The following is a 17,348-nucleotide window of genomic DNA, read 5'->3' on the forward strand; positions in this document are numbered from 1 at the left end:
CCAGCTGTTCTTAGAACAAGCTCCCACTGGTCCATCATGTACAACACAACAAAGAGGCTGTATGTGTGTTCTCTGTCTCTGTCTCTCTGTCTCTCTCTGTCTCTCTCTCTCATAAGCCATAGTGACAAACACTGGGACACTTTAAATGAGTACACTTTACAGAATAATGCTGAAAGGTGTACAACCTGGGCAAGCTCCAGCCTCTGGAGCTCCCTGTAGAAAAGGGCTCAACCATGAAAGCGCTTAGTCTGAAGCCCAATATGAGTTTCCCTCACTCTCCAGTCACCAACATAGGGGATGCAGTAGCTGATGGCCTGGCTAGTTGTCTGTGGCTCCTTTATCGGGGATAGGCCCTTTCCTTGAGGACAGAGCCTCTCAAGGGCCCTCTAACAACCTCAACAGCATGTGAGGGGATCGGATAACACTTAGGCAGTGACACTGAAGCAGTGACAGATGATGTCAGACAGACATGGCTATGCCCTGATGCTGTGCAGTCTTAAGAGGTGGCCCTAGGCCTGTCCATTCCACCCTTTCACCTACCTTGTGGCTATCTTAAGGGTTTCCCAAAGATCTAGAAGAAAGCCATATCTTCAAACAGGGATCAGGGCAGACAGGCTGTCACCAACGTAAGATTTATCCTTGTGGCCAAGCATCTACAGTCCTGTTGTCTAAGGAGAGCTGACTCTGGGCCCCTCGTCCTTCTGAGGGTCTCAGCATCTTCAGGATGCCCACATAGGCCTGGGATACCCAACCCTTACCTGAAACAAGCATTTATGGGTGAGAGCATCTCCACCCCGCCAGCTTGCAGAGCCTGTGCAGGTCCCTTCTCACAAGTGGTTTGCTGCTTTCCTACCAGACACTGAACTCCAAGGACAGAGCCCATGTCTGCTCCCACCAAGTACCAGGCAGACATCAAAGAGGCAGAAAGTGAATAAACAAGTCCACAGAGCCACTAACACAAGAGTGGTGACAACCATCCTTTCCATGAGAAGCCCCTCACCACCCCGGACCCTGGCTAAAATACCAGTCCATTCAACTCATCCATCAGCCTGACAGGCCCCAATTCAGTTGCCCTGCTTCTGGATTGTATTGACCTTCAGGGGAGAAGCACACCAGTAGCAGAGAGAGGACTTCAGGATGGACTGGGGTGTGATGGGTGACTTTCCATCCCTGCTGTCTTCTGTCCATTTGGGGCCACATGTTGGTCATTCCCTATTGGCCACAGCCTCTCATCATCCCAGGGTCCACAAGCCACCTTTGATTGCAGGCAGGAGCCATGGACAGATTCAGTCTCCCTTCACGGCACTGGGAACACCTCCTGAATGTGTCACATAGATCTCTGCCTGACCCACTCACATCTTTGACAGACATAGGCTGGAGAAGAAAGGATGTTGGGGCAGGGTGGAACACAGACTCTAATCTAGAGCTGTCGTAATAAAACCACCAGTGTTACTAACTAGCCTCATGACAAACTTTGGGCAATCCTCGTTACCTCTATGCCTTGAGGTTCTTCGCTGTCATTATCTCCCAAGAACATCATTGCCACAAAAAGGGACCCGTGGGTAGAAAAGTCTCTTCGAGCTCTTAGCTGGAAGTAATGGTGGGGGGAGGGGAATCTCTAGGGGGTGTGGGAGAGGTCAATCCCAGGAGACCATTGAGTGTAGAGGAGTAGAATTGCTTCCTTGTGTGGGGCTTTGAGAGCTGGGTTGCATCATTGTACAGCGGGAAGCATGACTCAGAGAGGCCGTAACATTTGCTCAGGGGGACAAAGAACTGGTATCAGTCAAATCTGGGCTCTGCAGATACTTTGCAACTAGGGAACCTCCCCACTAGGGAACTTATGGGTGGGGGTTGCTTTTTATCATGTGTCCCAGCCTTCAGGGAGACCAGGTCTTGTTCTTCTCAAAATAGCTGACAAGTGAAAAGGACAGATCCAGCCGTGCATCTGATCACACCTTGGTGGGGTCGGACTGTTCCTGCATCAGCAGTCCAGGCCAGCTCCCTTCTCCCCCTCTCACACAAGAAACATGGAGAGAGGCTGATACAGTTGAGAGGGGAGAGAGAGAGAGAGAGAGAGAGAGAGAGAGAGAGAGAGAGAGACCAGATCAACAAATCATATTCTCAGTGCTAGCTCCAGGATGGACCCATTTTTCTCTGATCCAAATTTCTTCCGCACCAAGAGGAGCAGGGACTAGAACTCTGTGTCCTAGAGCCCAGGGGATACCTGTTAACCAAGTGTGCACGTGATGGGTACCATGCTAGGAGTCCATACATTCCATGGTATGAAGGGTCCTCACTCCCCAGTCTCCCTGACCTCAGCCCAGGCCATCCTCCAATCCAGCCCAATGACCACATCCCAGGATGAGTGTATCTTACTATCATACCCCATTGTGCCCACTGTAGGTAAGGAATGGGGCTCTGAAGATAGACAGTTCCATGTACCCACATACTATCAGCACCAGGATGTACTCTACAGATAGGTTTAGAAAGATGAACACAGCACAGGTAAGGAAGCTGGGCCTAGACATTCGACTCCCACCTCCTACTGAATGACTCCTATCTGCTATTCCTGACCACACTCCCATACTTCATGTGTATATGAATGCCCACGTGTGTATTCATGTATGCATGCATTTACGTGTGTACTCGTATGTGTGGGGTATCTTTGTGCATATATATGCAAATGAATGTGTATTTGTGGTTTGTTCTCAGGTGCAGATGTGCTGTGAACACATGAACAGATATGGGTTCTATGTGTGCAAAGATGTCTATGTATGTCTGACCATTGGTATGGATGGGTCTTATGTGCACAGTAGGAGCATAGAAATAGGTGTGGCTTGAGAATACAATACATAGCTGTGGGTAGGTCTAAGTGAAATCTATAGGATGTGGAGCCCTTCATCCAGGACTCCCCAAAACCACTCAGAGGATTGGTTTGCAGGAGTCCTGGACTTCTCAAAACCACACATTGAAGGCTGCTAGGCTGGGGCTCCAACTAAGGAAGGCTGAATCTGGTGGGTCCATCCATATCCTGGAATACCTACCAAGGTGTGAGGTTCAGCCAAAAGTCACTGTAGGGTCAAGGACTCATTTGTTTCAACCCACCTGCCCCAAGGATGAAACCCATTGCTGAAGACCTCTGTTGTCATTCCAATGGCTATAGTCAGCCTGGTCAGGGGACACAGCCAACACCACAGGGCCCAAATCTGGCCTCAGTCTTTTATAGATTTGATATATGCCTTCATATCAGAACATGGAGACACAGGAGGATGGACTCTTATCCTCACTCTCAGGGGGCACATCCCTTAATAACCAGGGCATTGGGGACAGCAGGAAGCCATAGGGAGGGACAAGCAGAAAAGTACCTGCTACAGTCATGGTGCAGCTGGAAGTTAGGGATTGATAAAGGGTGACGAGGGCAGACAGAAAGTGACCCTGGGCACAAGTCAGCTATGGGGAGGGAGTCCCAGTGGTGGATTTGGGGGTTCTGAGTATCCCAGCAACTACCAGGAAGACCAGCTTCCCTAGTTGTGACAAAGTTCTTGGAACAGTGCCGAGGGCCCAGGTCAACTGAGGCAGCAGCAGTTAGCATGCCCACATTGTCTAGGCTTCACACGCTTAAGGCATCTAGGATGAAGCTCCTGAAAGCCCCTGCCCTCCATCTCTCACACCCAGCTTGTTCTAAGGAAGTCCATCTTCCACACTTGGCGTGCTCTAAGGGAGACCTCCGGGTGAGTATCATGTTTCTAAACGCTCTGCCTGCTGCGTGACGTGTGTTCTGGCAGTGCTCGTCATTAGCGATGCGTCTAAATGCTATGAGAAGTCACGACAGTGTGATTAGGAACAAATTTGATTATGATTATGAATTCTTAGAAAGCTCCATAATCCAGCTAGACACTTCTGTGTCCCACCAGCAGCGTGTCCACTTCCTGGAGAGGACTTCCTTCCTGTCTGTTGTCAAAAATGCAATGTTTCTGAGGCGCATCTTGTTTTGTTGCAAGAGGGAAATGTTCTGTGAGGTTGACATTTGTGATAATATATTATGTCAGGTGAAATAGGCAAGAAGTTAATTAAAGTCAGAGAGTTAATTAATGGGACCCGATACACATTAGCGATCATTACCTCATCTGAGAAGAGTAATTAAAGTGGCGTTGCTGGTGTTTCTGTGTTCTCCTAGGTGCTGTGTTGACATAGCATATAAGTCACTCGATGTTGGAGGGGTAACTCCCATCATGCAGCAGCTGGGACAGCTGGATGGAGCAGCCGTGGCAACTACATTTGAAGGCAACCTCAGACCTGCAGAGCTCCCATCTGGTGAAAAGGAACACACAGCAGTATATGTGGACTTAGGGATGGGCAACCTGAAGCTGCAGAGTCAAGAGAGGAGAAGGCGGAGAGCAGGGCAGCCCACTCTGGATAAGCTGAAGGACCATAGTTCTGGCACAGATGGTCATAATATAATCTGTGAGAGAGCTTGCGACAACACTCACAATGTTGCCACGATTTGGACACTGTGGTCACAGAGAGAGGAATGACGTTGAGATGCTCACTGTGACAGGATGGGTATCTGCTGGTTCCTCATGGGTGCACACATATGCAGGAGCACCTGAAACTGATGGCAGAGGTAGAGGGTGGGCCAAGGGACAGAAAGATGAGTATGAGGCAGGGGCATGGCTGTCTTGCATGACTGGCCTGAGGCTTTGCTGTGTGAAGTTAGCAAGGTAATATTGATGGGGTCTGGAAGTCACTGAACAAAGCCTTGGGAAAGAGATTGTCCCTTGACCTAGGAGGGAGAGAACACAATGGTGGCCAGGATGGAATTGGGTACTTAATCAAAAACAGATCTGATAGGTGCATACAGGGTCAAGAGAGGGAGGGCTAGAAGGATCAAACAGTATGGATCTGAGATCTGAGGCTGGGGATATGGCTCAGTGGTTGAGACTGCTTGCTGCTTTTGCAGAAGACTCAAATCCAGTTTCTAACATCCATCTTAGGTGGCTCACAGCCACCTGTAACTGCAGCTCTGGCCTCTGAAGGCACCCTCGCCACACACCAACACTCATATACACGTAATTTTAAAATAAAATATATCTTCAAAATAAAATTTCAGATCTAAAGATAGGGCTGGCCCCTCAGCGTTGCTGGACAGCAGGGTCTCCAAGGCCTGCACGGTTCTGCTCTCTGTCTGTCCCCTAGGCCGAAAGCCCTCCTGGAGTTAGGGTCAAGCTGAGGGTCTGGGGTAGGCCCTTCAAGCCATATTTGTGGATTGCAAACAAGCAGACACCTGTTTGACAACAATGGCCCCTTAGCCATTTATACCCTTAACCTTAGGTGATGTCTCCAGCAGGAAAGGCTTGGGCTCTAATTTGCTGTCACCCGTCTGTTCTGGGCAGTCATAACAGTTAATTGTTATAAACTGACATTCCTCAGAAACCACTGGGCCAGCTGCGAGGGCTGAGGGACTGTTACTGACAGGACCGGACTGTTTCTAAGTGAAGTGCATCCCTTCTGGCAAGCACTGAAATGGCATTTCGGCCTCAGGCAGCTGTGACTCACTGCTCTGTGTGGTCACCCCACCCACATGTTCTTGATGTGCAGCCCCTATGGACTGTCACTGTGTACAATCTCACAACAGACAAACCAGTCCACGTTCATGACGCTGATGGTCAGCCGGGGAAGAGATCACTTGCAGCAAAAAGAAATAAGGAACAATAACAGGGCAGGAGAAGTAAGCATGGCCACCGAGCATGGCAGCTGGGCTCAGGAAGCAGATGCCCCACTCTGCCTCTGCATCCAAGGGAACAGCCCAGGCAGAGGCCCAAGGCAATACTTCCTGAGCTCGAGGCAGTCATGTGGCTAGGCACAGTTGTTATGGCCACAAAGGTGTAGACCAACGACTAGACCCTTGGCTGCTGGCCTTCTGTATCCTCCCACAAGCTCTAAAGATGGCACCTGAGTTGGCAGGTGCTGATAAGCTGGCAACTGATGAACTCTGGCCAAGGTGAGCAGAAATCCCAGGATCCAAGCAACAGCATTTCCACCGCAGATGACAGAGGAGGGCAGAATGTGGCTGGAGGCACTGGGCTTCCTGACTCCATAAAAACAAATTGCTGATAGTTCTGCATAATTAACAACATGTGGTAATTGGAGCTTGAACAGCGCAGGATGCCACACCGAGGGGCTTGCAGAAGTAGCGGCATGGAAAATACACGTGAACAACATGCCCATGCAAGTGTGAACGGATGCACTGTGCACACAAATGTGTTCTTATATGCATACAAATGCACGCGTGTGCACAAAAGCCTTGGGTGCTGGGTGCTCACTGTGGGAGCTACAGTCATCAGTCCGATGTGAGAGAGACAGCGGCTCACAGTGAGATTGAAGGAGTTGAAAGAGAGAATCTCATCCCCAACAGGGCCCAGCACACAGCTACCCTGGGCCTGACATCACCTTGCCCCTGCCTCCTGTTTCCTCCATCCCGTACCCAGTGGGTCTTTCAATTTCCAAGCCCACAGCAGGGCTAGCCTTTGGCCAGATAGAGCACAGCTTGTCCTATCTGTATTGGAGCAAGCCTTATACCCCTCCCTGTACTGTGTTGGCAACCTGCCTGGGTATCTCCCAGCTCCCATAACAGGCCATGTGTCCCACACAGCATCCTCCTGAAAATAGAAATGATCACAGTCATCTCACTATACCAAACTATGGTGAGCTCCAAGAGCCTGGGAACAAGTGCCAGTCACTGACTGTCAGGGCTCAACAGAACCCCAAAGCCCTGGTATAGCATTTTTTCTATTTGGACCTTGTTGGCTCTGTCTCCTATATAAGCACAACCATGTTTCCTCTTCAGGACCTTTGTATCCACTGCTCTAGTCGGGGAGTCTTTCCCCAGAACTTTACATGGCTCATTCAGGGCTAGACTCAAATGTCCCTCCTCATAGTATTTCCATCTCCATCAGCCCCCTAAGGTAGACCCTATTATTTTCTTTGAGGTGGTATCACCATCATCATCATCACCATCATTATCACAGCATTCAGCACTCTGGAATGTCCCCGCCTTTACACCTAAGTCCAGCTTCTCCCCTTGGGGATAAATTCAGAAAACATGCTGAGCCTGCTTTCTGACATGTGCAGCAGCAGCAATAATATTGGTGGTGACCATGGTAAACTCTCTACAGGAAGTCTTGGGACAGGCTGGCTGTGGAGCAAGTGGCCATTCCTAGGGATGATCTGCTTGTTTGGAGTACCCTAAGTCTAAGAAGGGCTCAGCTCATTTGCCCTTCCTTGGAGAGGTACAAATCAAACTCTGGACCGAGTTGCCTATTTGCAGCAAGTCCAGACAAACAGGGAAAATCTGCTATCACTCTCTCAGACCCAGGGACATGGAGGTGTGAACAACGCACAGTGTGCCAGCAAGGAGCTGGACACCAGAACCTTGGTCACCAAGTAGGAGAGGCAAGCTCACAACCACAGACAATGCCTTGTGTTCTTGAGGCAGGACATTGAAAGTCAAGGCCTCAGAGCTGGGCCCAGGGACACCTGGGCTTCTTCTCAGAGGCGGAACTTCAGGCTACTCTGCTTGGGAGGGGCTTGCTGAGCCCCGCTGTGGGAAGACAGCCACTGCCAACCGTGAAAGCGATTTGAAACTCCGGAGCGCGGTGTGAAGCCAGCAGCTCAGCCCCCGTAGTGTCTAGTATTTGCTTCCCTGGGACACACTCATGCATAGCCAAGAAGATTCAGCATGTTTATGCATGGCACCACCAGAATAAAGCAAGTCAAGTCGCTATGAGCACTGGGTTCCCAGCCTCGGTAAGTGGACTCCTCGAAGAAATCACACAGAGAAAAATCTCAGCTGTCCGGGCCACTCTGGATGAGGAATGGGAATGGGGAGGTGCCCTTCCTGAATGCTCACAAAGATGGGAAAGTCCCTGGGGGATTCTGTATCCTGAAAACCAATGTCCGAGGATGGTAAAAGGATGCCTGGCCATTACCCTCCTGCCCACCTCCAAATGGGAGTAGCATTCCTCTTCTGGGACAGGCACAGAAGCAACTGGAGACTCTGTCTCTAGGTTCCTACCTGAGCTGAGGGCGTCATCCTGTTGTATGGGTTGAGATCCACCAGCCTGCACCATTGAAGCTCTGCCGATGGTGTACAAAGTATCTGGGACGCCACAGCCTCAGGGACTTGTTGCCATCACACAGCTTGATTCTGCAGCAGCTCTTTTTCCTGCTTTTACTGGTCCCATCTTGGATTTGGGCCTCACTGGCTTTGACCTCTGAGCAAACACAGGCCCGAGAATAGACCTACAGATACATCAGAGAATGAGATATCCTGATCAGACTTCAATAAACCTAGGGAAGACCAGACTCCAGCAGTCACAGCCAGTCCTCTGGTTCTCATAGATGGAACCCAAGACAAGAAGTGTCACTCTGCTGGCCCTGGCCCTGTGTCATGGTAAACAGCACTGCTGTGGAAATACAACAGGGCCCTGAGCCTGGACCGCAGACCCCTAGGGCCAAGTCAGAGTAAGGAAGCTCGGTTGGTTCCATTTTGCTTCTTTTCTGAGCCTTCGCTGCTCAGTCAGAAAAGGCAGCCAGTTTGAGAGAGACACCTACTCTGACCCTCTGGTCTTCATTGGTCAGATGCTGTCCTGAAACCTGCTGAGCTGCAAGTAACAGAACCCCAGATAGTCCGTATAATCCGGATACTGGACTAGCCCATGTATCTGGGAGGTCCATGGACACAGGTGTCAGGGCAGGCTGGATCTAAGAGTACGTAAGTGTCCCCAAGCATTGTTTTTCACATGGTGTTCCCATGTAGAAGTGACAAGGCTGCAGACCCTTGTCTCGACCTCTACCAACTAAAAAGCCCACCAGAAGAGGAATCTAAGTCTCCTGCAGGAGAGCCCACAGAAAGCCCATGGGGTTCTATGACATGATGCAGGCCTCAAAACAGTACCATTCGTGGCAATGGGTACCTTGTCCAGGCTGGAAGAGGCAGGCACCTCAAACAGGCTCATACAGAGAACTGTGATGGGGAGATTTTATGGAGGACCAGCAGGTTAGCACGGTTCATAGGGGACAGTGGTCACAGGCACTGCCAGACAAGGGTTAGGGAGTGTTCCTAAAACTCAGCGGGACAACATGGGAAAATAGTTTCCTGATGAGCAGAGGAGTCAGGGGTCAACATCACCTCACTTTTTTCCATCTTCTCTTAGGATTCCCTCTTACAAATGGAAGGAGAGGAGAAAGAAGCAGTCCACTGGATATCTCATAGTGGTCAACCTCCATAGATATGGAGTCATGAGAGTGGACCCAAAGGTCAAGAGATAATGACAGTAACTGTGGTAAATGCAGCCTTGTGGGCAGTAATAACTAACCATGCTGATAGAGATGGGAGAGATACCTGGTGATAGTAGTGGCTACTGTGGTGGTGATGATGGTGATGACAATGATGATGGTGATGATGATGACAGTAACCATAGTGATGGGATTGTGGGAGGGGTAGTCATAGTGATGGTCCATGTTTGGACCATGAGATCCATGTTTGGGGGGAAGAATGGTAGCTATGGTGATGGCTGTAATAATGACCATGTTGGTGGTGGTGGTAACTACAGTGGTTGGAGTGGTAATGATAGCAGTGGCAGTATAACTATGGTCGGGTGGGTGGTGGTAACCATGGCGATGGTGATAATGATTTTCATGGTCAGTTGTGCGGTGGGTGGTAACCAGGTTGATGAGGTGGTGGTGGCAGTCATGGTGATGATGGCAGCTGCAGTAACAGTGTTTTTCATTGGGATTGGGTATTGTTTCCTTCCATTCCTCAAACATGACCGATTGTGAGCTCCTCCATCCTCAGAGGTTGTTGCTCTACAATGGCTGCTCTAAGCCACTCAAAACATCTTCTCAGGATGATGACTTCAGTCAGGTGCACGATGTTGTCACAAAACCTTTCACACTTGGCCAGGAGACAGATAACCAGTGCTTGCTGTATTGCATGGAGGCCTGAATGTGGATTCCCAGAACCTGTGTGAAGATGGACAAAATAGGGCAAACCTGCACTCCCAGTGTTCCTGTGGGGAGATGGAAGACAAAGACACGAGGATCCCTGCAAGCTCTTGGGCTGGTGAGCCTGCTTTATACAGTGGTGAAAAACAAAAGATCCTATCTCAAACAAAGTGAAAAGTAGCTGCATGCCTGTGATCACACGCATGAACATGTATGTGCACACACAAGAGGGGGGAGAGACAGACAAAAAGACAGAGACAGAGAGAGACAGAGAAAGAGAGGCAGGGAGAGGCATAGGAAGAGACAGAGAGACAGAGAAAGAGACAGAGAGACAGAAACAGAGAGAGACAGAGACAGAGAGAAAGGAGAAATTTTTTAAAAAGAACTCCCACAAACCAGAAACCCACCTCTGTCCACTGTAGATACTTCCAGCAGGCAACCAGCAGGAGGAGCACCAGGGAGCACTGATGTCTAGGGAAAAGTGGCCTGGCTGCCATGCTAATGAGTACCCCACCCCCACCCCCCAAACCATCCTTTTCAAACTGGCTCTCCAAGCTATAATCTGGAGGCTGGTTAATTAGAGCCAATTTTCTCTGGATCCAAACAGTGTTTACTGTCACATGTGGGCACTTAGGGGACAGAGGCAAATACCCCACAACTCCTAAGAAAAAGGACATCCATCTGTACAAAGGGGCCCTAGGGTTTCTGGGACTTAAAGGTTACATGAACTTCAGGGACAGGCCAAGAAGTGCTAAGGCACAAAGTGACCCTATGGGAGTCCCCACAATTGGAGCCTCAGTTTCCCCATAAACTGAGAAGACACTCCGGCTGCCTCTCTGGGGTTATGAATATGAAATACAATGATACTTGCTGCAGACGTATTCCAGACTCTCGTAGCCTCCTCTGCCTTCTCTTTGGCCCCATCAGTGGCTCTCGCTTTCCTGAAAGTCACTCAGTGTCCTTTGTCCAGTCACCTGGAGAACATGAGCCCTGTATTGGCACTTGGCCTGAGGCAGAGAGAGGCGAGGATGCCCGAGGATCTGTACAGGACACTGACTGCCTACTCAAGGTCCCAGGAACAAATAACTAAGCCACAAGAAGACATCTGTTGCAATAATAATAATAATAATAATAATAATAATAATAATAATAATAATTTTAAAAAATCTCAAGGGAACTGGGAAGGTCCACGGAATTCCTTCTCCTCTGACCTCTCCTAAAAGCAGGGATCTTCCTGTGCACACTGCATTGCATCCAGGGTGAGCAAGTTCTATGACTAGAACTCTGGCTGAGAAGCATGGAGTCCAGTGGCCCAGGAGGGACAGGAAACTTTCCTAAGATGAAACAACCTTGGCCTGGTCATGCAGATGGTGGCTACAGAGGCAAATGCATAGGTGGCCATATGTTGATCTCCATGGTCAACTTGACTGAATTTGGTACATTTCTGAATTTGTCTGTGAGGGGGTTGTAGAGGAACAGCTGAGGGAAGAAGGTCTTCCCTAAATGTGAGGGGTGCCATCTGTGCGCTGGGGACCCTGATAGAATAGAAGGAGCAGAGAAGAGAGTGTGTAGAGAGCTGACATTTCCTCTGCTCTGCCATGTTGCCTCTGCATCCCCCACCCCCAACTCCATCAAGCTTTCCCCCCATAATGTCTCTACACCCCACTCTTTCCCACCATAATCTATCTATATCCCTCCTCTGGTCTGCCATGCTCTCCCACCTGGCCCTTCAGAAACCATGAGCTAAAACTTAAGACCTTCCCTTTAGAGTCACAAAAGCCAGCCTAACTGGCAAGCTCTCAGTAACCCATCACATCTGTGTCTCATGGTGGACAGAATCCAGGGCATAAGCTCTAGACATGAAGAACCTGGCTTGGGACCCTGCTAAAGCCACTTGTCTCTGAAAATGGACACATTATTCTAACCCAGGTAACTTTGGAACACCTTGCCATCCACCCCTTACTCCACCTCTAATCTCATGACAGTCCCAGCAGTCACCCTCCACCCACACTGGACCCCAGATTCTTCCTATAGCCTTTAGGATCTGGCTCAATATGGGTTAGCTGCATAGCCACTGCCACTCAGAGGGAATGCCAGGTGCTGCTGGCCACCTACCATGACTTCAGACTGAGAAGGTAGGAGCCAGGAGTCTATCTGGTAGCCAGCCCTTCCCTAAGAGGGAAATTCCCAGAGGGCTATGTCAGGTGACAATAGGTAGCTGTCCCTCCTGGCCTACTCTCTTGCTGATTCTCCTTGTTATACAGATGTGCTATAAGGCCTCACAGCCCTTGCAAGATACAGGTTGTGACTTTAGGAAGCCCCAGCCATAGGTCTTCTTGCTAGAAAGCCTGGCCTCTGATTCCTGTGACTAATTGTGGCCAGGGCCACCCTGCAATAGTAGCCCCAGAGTTGTTCCTTAATCAAAGACCATAAGCCATCCTCCCATATAAATGCATCCTTGCACCCTAGGCCCCAAACCTGGTGTTCAAGACCTTGGATGGTGTACTCCTGCCCATGACAGCCATGCTAAACAGTGTGTGTCTGGCAGCCTCAGAACCCTCAAGGCATCCATGGGCTCTGTACTGGATCCTGCTATACTCTGGCATCGTTACAGCAGGACAGTGGGGTGGGGAGGATTGGTGATAGCCACTTGCCACTGTGAGTAGTTGGGGTCCATGCCTGTGAGCCTAGGGGGTGGGGAAGGAGGAGTCCTCCATGGCCCCATGAGAGATTACTAATCCTAAACTGCTAATCGATAGTCTGTTGTCCCTCCATGGGTACCACAGGTCTGGACCTAAAAAAACAGGGAGTGGACTGCCTGGTTTTGTGTGTCAAGTTGATACAAGCTAGAGTCATCAGAAAGGAAGGAGCCTTAGTTGAGGAAATGCCTCCAGGAGATCCAGCTGTAAGGATTTTCTCCATTAGTGGTCAATGGGGGGAGGGCCCAGTGCATTGTGGGTGGTGCCATCCCTGGGCTAGTGGTCCTGGGTTCTATAAGCAAGCAAGCCAGGGGAAGCAAGCCAGTAAGTAGCACCCCTCCACAGCATGGCCTCTGCATCAGCTCCAGCCTCCAGGTTCCTGCCTTGTGGTGAGTTCATGTGCTGACTTGGTGATGAACAGTAATGTGGAAGTATACACTGAATAAACCCTTTCCTTTCCAATTCGCTTTTTTGGTCAGCGTCAGTAGAAACCCTAACTGAGACAGGGAGACACCAGGCTGAGCACCAAAGCCAGAGACAATGGCATCAACAGAGTGCCTGCTCAGCCACACCCCTCTTGCTCTGCCCACAATAAAGTCAAGGGCCCTTCTTCTGGAGTCTCAGTGGCTTCTCCCTCGGGAACTGCAGAGAAATCATTCACGGAGTGTTGGTTAGGTGAGTGGTAGCCACCACACTGGAGACTTAAACTCCTCCAAGGACCTCCTGCAGATATTGTACTGCAGAGAAAGAGTTAACCTGAAGGCTCCGCCTCAGCAAGCCACCGGAAGTGCAGCAACTGTCCAGAGCCCAGGGCCCCCAGCCTGGAGGCAGAAGGTCAAGCTATGCTCCCTGAGTCCTGTGTGGGTAGGGCCCACTTTCCAATCAAGCAGAGGGAAATTCGTCCCTCTAGGTCAGGGTGAGAGAGGAGAGCACACTTAGGGAGCAGAAATTACAAAACTCTGAATAATCGCCTTTTAAAAGCACTTTAAATCCCCTGGGTGAGAGGCCCCTTCTGCTTAATAGATCCTTGGGGCATGGAGAGGACACAGGCTGCAGCAGAGGGCTCTGACCTCATTCCCCTGAGCACATGCCCTCTAGCTCTAACTAGACTAAAGGGGTGCAGAACACCCAGGGTCAGATGGCCCTGCCAGCCTATCCCCAGCTCCAGCCTGTCCCAGAGCCGTGGTGCCCTGGGCAGGCAGTGCATTTAGAACACTTGATGTCACCGCAGCAGCCACCTCCCTACAGGGGACCAACAAACTCCCACTGAATCCATTCCCACAGTCATGTCTCATGTGCTCACTAGGACAGAACTGGTGACATTCTCTGGAAACTGAGTCCCAGCTTGGCCTAAAAGGGAAAACAACATAGACTCAAATGCCCAGGACTTTGGGATGAGTTCAGACTGGGTTGGGCTGTCACAGAAGCTTCATTGGACAGCAGCATCTGCCTATGGGAAGCATCCAGGACCCTAAGGGGAGTCGGCTTTGCTGGAACCAAGGGAAGCCAACCACACGGTGACCTGCATAGGACTGAGCCCAGACAGGGACCTGTCCAGCTTCCAAGCCCTGGTAGCTGCCCTGGATGAAATTGGAACACAGACGCAGGCATGAGTGTCCACAAGCAGCCATCGGAATGCCAAAAGCCTGAGCCAAAGAAAGAATCGATTCCTGAATTATTGTTATGATTGATAACCCCCACGATAAGGTTGAAGGAAGGGCTTAGAAACATGAGCCAAGATCTGTGAAAAGATATCATGAATTGAGAGTTGGAAAGAAAGGTAAAAATGGCTTTGAGTTAGAGAGTTGGCTGAACAGGAGAGAGCTGATCCCAAGCAAACAGTAGGCACTGACCTTTCGTGCAGGTGCTCATGGTCACAAGTACCTTCTCCACACTGATCTCCTGTTCCCTCGCAGGCTTCTCCATCAGAAAACAGGCTACAAGGACAGGTGGGACTTTTTAGAGGTGGAGTGTCTTTTTATCTTGGCAAACTGTCCTCTCTCCCCATCTTTCCATCTTGGTCTAGGTCAGAAATATCTATTGACTTAGCATACTAAGATACTCAGGAAAAAATTGGTGAATGAGACTGGCTGGATGAGTGATAGAGGAGGAGTGGGGGCATGGATGATGGAGGGATGAGGGATGGAGGGATGGAGGGATGGATAGATGAGTAAATAGGTTGGTAGGTGAATGGGTAGATAAATGTATTAATGGAGAGAAGAAAGGGATGGAGAGATGAAGGGATAGGGGATGGAGGGATGGAGGGATGGATGGATGAGTTGGTAGGTAGTGGGAAGATAAGTGAGTGGATAATTTGGTAAGTGAATGGATAGATATATGTATTAATGAGGAGAAGGGAGGGAGGAAAGAAGAAGGAAAGAAGGAAGGCAAGAAGGAAGGATTGAGGTTTGGTTGATGGATGGATGGATGGATGAATGGATTAGTGGGTAGGATGGTGGGTGAGTAGAAGGATGGATGGGTTGGTATATGAATAAATAGATAGGCAGATATATTATTGGAAAGAAGGGGAAATAAAGAGTGAACCACAAGGAATGGGTGGCTACAAGAATTCAGCAAGAGAGCTGCACAGATAAACTCACAGCAATTGTTGCAGCATGCAACAATTCATGCAAGCTCTAGCCAGACCAAATCACAGTGTGGAAAGTGGAGTTGGGCATACAACACCACCTCCAGTCATGGGAAGGATGGCAAGTGTTAGCTTCTGGGATAGGAAGACCATTTCCTAAAGAGCATAGCTCCTGGTAAGTTGACCACATTGCAGTGGAGACCACACAAGAAGAAGAATCGGGGAACACAAATTGGTCTTGAAGGTTTAAAAAAACACACAAAGTTGAGTGGGTAAGGAAGGGATAGGGTGGATATGGGAAGAGTTGGGTGGGTGAGGAATATAGTCAAAATGCATTGTATAAAACTAAGGTCTCAAAGAATTAATAAAAAGAGAGGAAGAGGATTGGTGGGTGGGTAGATGGATAGATGAGTGGGTCCATGACAGACAGAAAAATATCCCAAAAGAATTCAAATCCAGATGCTGAGAACCTATCAACTTACTCCACTTCTACCAGTCCCTGCAAGGTCAGCTGGAGGCAGTGATCCAGGCAACCATTCAGTGAGAAGAGAAGGAGCTGCTGTCCTTGGAGATGTCCAGCCAGGCTGCTGGGGCCCTTGTCTAGTGTCTTCCAGCTTATCTGGGGTCACTGCAAGTGTCACCTTGACCTTGGACCCTGGCTATCCCTCTTGTCTCTCCTCCACAGGACACAAGGGCTTTTAGTCACATACACAGACACACACACACATACACACGCAGGCATGCAGGCACTCACGCACACACATGCACACACACAGAGAGAGAGAGAGAGAGAGAGAGAGAGAGAGAGAGAGAGAGAGAGAGAGATACAGAGACAGAGAGACAGAGATACTCTTTCTCATTACCCCTCTAGCTTTTCCCATTGCCTTTTGGGACCCACAATCTTGGTTTTAACCAACATTACGGTGCTAGTGTTGTTGATCTCTTGTGCCGCCAAAATGTCTCTGGGAAACCTTTCTCCAATTTACCAGGCAGCCATAATCCTGCCTCCAACCCTATACCTTTTGTACTCTGTGAATCTCTCCAGTTCATCCAAGTCTATCAAAAGGCACCAGCCATGGAGAGTCACTGTTCTTCATCAGAGCTGGGTGGACTGGGTCCCCAAGGATCTGAATCCCCTCAGCCAAAGCCCCCTGGGAGACAGAGAAAATCGCACCCCTGTCACTCACGCCCAAGGGATCCAGCCCAGCTCAGTCTGACAGATGGAGTTAACTATTCTCCCCACTCTGCCTCATGCAAGTCGACGCTATGGGCAGCAGTGACTTCACAGGATTCAGCTGTCCCCATGGACTTTCAGATGCCCATTCTCTGAGGAGCTGAACCCTAGTACCCACTTGTCACTGAGCAAGGTACCGATGGGCCACTCTATGAAGTCCTCTGAAGCAGTTGGAAGCACCAGACAGTTGTCAGATGAAATCCTAGCCCAGGCCTGTCAGACTGAGGTCACTTCCTTCCTTACCCAGTCACAGGGAACACACCCCCTACCATCTCCAGCAGGAATTAGCCCCAAGGTATCCTGATTTCTCTGGGGGAAAGAGAAGGAAGCTAGCGCTTCAGTGGATTGAGGACCTTGCCTCTTACCCCTGTTTATCTCGGGGCTTCACATTCTCCACTGAACTGTTGGCTGTAGCAAAACAATTGGTATGTGTCTGGCTTCTTCCATACACATACTGTCCCCAATCCCTCATTCTTGTGTGGATTAAGCATTTTGAAAATGCATGAGTCAGGTGTCAGGTCATGAGCAGTCCATAGCAGGAAAGGGTCATGACAGAAGAGGCCACCACACCTGGCTTCTCCCATCCTCAGTCCTCTGGGTACACAGGAGGCCCAAGCTATGAGATAAGCCCATCAGACCTCCAGAGTCAACCAGCAACCTTCCTCATATCCAGCCAGCAACAACCACCCTCCCCAATATGCTTCAGCTACACAACACCACTGTGGTAAGGCTGTAGGTGTGGAAAGGCCAAGTGGTTGTTGGAATATGACAGCATCCCCACAGGCCCCACCTGAGGGCACAGGAGTGCTACAGATACCACACT

The 17,348-nt window shown here is 49.8% G+C and overlaps 1 long non-coding RNA gene across 5 annotated transcripts in view; it reads right to left on the bottom strand.

Moving 5' to 3' along the window:
• LOC143434100 (uncharacterized) overlaps nt 1-17,348 on the bottom strand; it is an 88,813-nt gene that overhangs the window by 14,550 nt on the left and 56,915 nt on the right. For 2 of the 5 annotated variants that reach the window (XR_013103339.1, XR_013103336.1), the window contains 4 exons: nt 14,558-14,641; nt 9,404-10,023; nt 8,075-8,301; nt 4,123-4,311 (listed from right to left, as the gene is read on the bottom strand). This is a non-coding gene — a long non-coding RNA (uncharacterized LOC143434100). The remainder of the gene's footprint in view (nt 1-4,122; nt 4,312-8,074; nt 8,302-9,403; nt 10,024-14,557; nt 14,642-17,348) is intronic. The other 3 variants (XR_013103337.1, XR_013103338.1, XR_013103340.1) reach the window with 3 other exon arrangements.

Source organism: Arvicanthis niloticus, chromosome 13 (genome assembly GCF_011762505.2).
Source record: "Arvicanthis niloticus isolate mArvNil1 chromosome 13, mArvNil1.pat.X, whole genome shotgun sequence".
Taxonomy (NCBI): domain Eukaryota; kingdom Metazoa; phylum Chordata; class Mammalia; order Rodentia; family Muridae; genus Arvicanthis; species Arvicanthis niloticus.